The sequence below is a fragment of the Medicago sativa genome, chromosome 3 (genome assembly GCF_051527215.1).
Source record: "Medicago sativa cultivar Bolivia chromosome 3, Bolivia_mono, whole genome shotgun sequence".
Taxonomy (NCBI): Eukaryota; Viridiplantae; Streptophyta; class Magnoliopsida; order Fabales; family Fabaceae; genus Medicago; species Medicago sativa.
Window position 1 is genome coordinate 13266819 of NC_140751.1, and position 2889 is coordinate 13269707.

General features: G+C 33.9%; 1 long non-coding RNA gene across 1 annotated transcript; it reads left to right on the forward strand.

Moving 5' to 3' along the window:
- The first annotated feature begins 396 nt into the window (after positions 1–396).
- LOC146935879 (uncharacterized) lies at positions 397–1484 on the forward strand. Its single transcript, XR_015033113.1, has 3 exons — positions 397–584; positions 695–908; positions 1151–1484. It is a non-coding gene; the product is annotated as an uncharacterized LOC146935879 (long non-coding RNA).
- Positions 1485–2889: the final 1405 nt, after the last annotated feature.

The window sequence follows — 2889 nt, forward strand, 5'->3', positions numbered from 1 at the left end:
GAGAGAGATAAATTGTCGATTTCCCTAGGTTGTATGTTTTCTTTTTCTTTCTCGTTTTTTTTGTTGCTGAGGGTTTTGGCTTAGTCCCCCCTTCTGTATATATCTTTTTCCCTTTTTAATAATATATATGGAGTAGGTGGTAGAGTATGGGTGTTCGGGTTGTGTGCCAACCTAGTTGGGATGTTTCCGGCCTCCTTGATGCCAAACCTATTTCTTGCCTTATCAAAAAATAGAAAAATCATGTATTAATTTACAAATGAGTCATGATCCATTTTGATTGGCTCATGAAAAAACAAATGAGTCATGATCCTTTTTTTACTAGTTGATATAAAATAAATGTGTCATAATCCATTTTAATTGGATGACAAGAAAGCATTAAATGAGATGGGAAATGTGAAGATGGCACATGTGCCGTTGATTTTTAGGAAGATTTCTAAAGTGTATTGTCTAACTCCACAATATTGTTGCCGCTGCTGCTACAAAAACATCTTCTAAACCATAATTTTTAAATCCCTAGCACCATTGCAGCTGCTCCTTACTTACTTTTCGCAAAGACTCAAAGATTCAATGTAATCCTGCTTCAGGTATTTACCTTATCACTTATGATTTCACACTTTTCATTCATTTGTTCATTTTATTATTTTTGATTCTTTTAATTTGTGCTAAATCCAGATCTGAAATCTTTCTACCTCAGGAAACACTTTGATGCTCAGCATGTTGAAGATGCTTTTTATTTCTTCGTCATCATCATCCACCATATGTTCTATTTGGTCTAGCACAAGTTATATCTTTTCTATTAGTTTAACAAGTGTTTCCTTGATTAAAACATCAAGTCCCACCCTCTTCAAGTCTAGAGATATGCAGATATGTGTTTCTGACGGTGAAAAACAAGAAGCTGTGTGGCGTTTGTGAGTTTGCATCTCAATCTCCATTGTCTGTATTTTTTTATTTAAATCGTGAATATTAATTAGTAAATTGTCGTTTCGGAACTGTATATCAATGAAAAACAAATTATTAGATACAAAATAAACCAAAATAAAATATAAAAAGTAAAACATAAAATACGAACATGATAATGAAGGTATTTTGATGTTCTGTTAGTTTGGAATCAATTATTTTATTTTTTTAATCGTATTTTTTTATTTTACAGCTTGATTGGCAGCTTGCAAGGTCAAAGATAAAGGGACCAGGTGGAAATGTTTTTTTTTTTTTTTTAATAATCCTATGAAACAATTCAAGCACATTTGGGTGATATACCATCCAAACATAAACGTTGTTTGTTTAGTTTATGAAGGATGGGAAGGTGAAGGAGAATTTATCAATTGTAATAAGTGTTCCACCACATATCACCGTTCTTGTTTCTATGTGCTAATTATTTTGAGGCACTGAAATTGTCTTTTTCAATTAAGTGAAGACTTTTAGTGCCATTTGGTTTCCGATGAATTGCAACACTAGAAAATGACATTGAAGTTTACCTTTTGCAACTGTTGTAATTTGTAGTACAACTTTAGTACATTGTATATTTATTTTTCTCTAAAGCATCAATTCAGATCACTCATTCTAAAGACATAGTCGACACTGTGTCAGAAGCCCCCATTTCCCAAATTCAAGCCTTCAAAAACAAATTATCCCTGCTTCTGAAGTTACTGTCCTGATTAAATAGATGCTCACATGAAACCAAATGTTAAATTTTTGCTTGATTTGTACTAGGTATTTGTGCATTTACCGTTTAATTTAAACTTACATTCTATATTAAATTTTTGCATATATTTAAAAGATAACCTAAATTTATACTATTGTCTCTGGACAAACTGAATGTGGTGGATGCATTTTTCGATGGAACAACTTGGTTGGAAACCTTTAGTGCTCTTTGAAGCACCCGAACTTTTCAGATTCAGCATTGAGATTTGAGAATAGGTTAAATCCAAGGCATCTGGTTAATTTTTTACTTGTATTATTATTTGCCTGATAAGTTCTTCCTGATAACAAATATGTGTTAATCATTTTGAGCTATATGAGGGAGGAGGATGCTAGCATCTGGTGCTTGCATAAGTTCTCAAAGCATGGTAACTACATCCTACAAAACTAAGCTACTGCTACATCCATGTATGTAAAATGATTAAATTTAATATTTATCAAGTTTGTGACTCATACTATCATTTGTGGTTGGATATGATATGATATTTTATTGAAATAACTACGAAGGACATTCCCTTGTGTTGAGATCAATGTGATTTTTTTTTTGAATCAGCTAAATATTATTAATGCATAGTTTGTACGAGACGCATCGAGCTAGCCACAAATGAAATACAAAACAACGGCCGCCGTATATAGACGAAAAGGCGAAACACACTGAAACCAACACAGCCATAAGACGGCCTCAGCTAAACTAATATAAATATACACAACAACCAACACAAAGCAACATTTAAGCCAACTAATAGCAAAACTGACAAAACAACCGCAACATAACAGGGATCATCAGAACTGAAAGAAAAATAAAAAAACCAGTGTTGGAACGTGCCAAAAACCCTAGGGAAGCCAAAAATCTCAGCAGAAATGCAGCAGAACATTCAATACCAGCAGCAGATACAGAATCTGCAGAGCTGGAATAAACAGAAGATCCACTAAAAGACACACCCTCTACCTCATGAGGAAATCATTGGGATCCCAGCACCACTCGTAAAATAAGGACGGTTCCTTGAACCTCATTAAGATCCACCCCCAAGAAACCCCCTTAATCTTGTCAAAGACCTCTACCACCACCTTTGTAAAATTTATAAAAATTATCTCGTTTCTAGCTTTCCAAAGCACCCAAATCATTACGTACCCAATTAACCTAAACCCCTGCACAAACCAAAACACTACAGCACAATGCAAAAAAAGTTG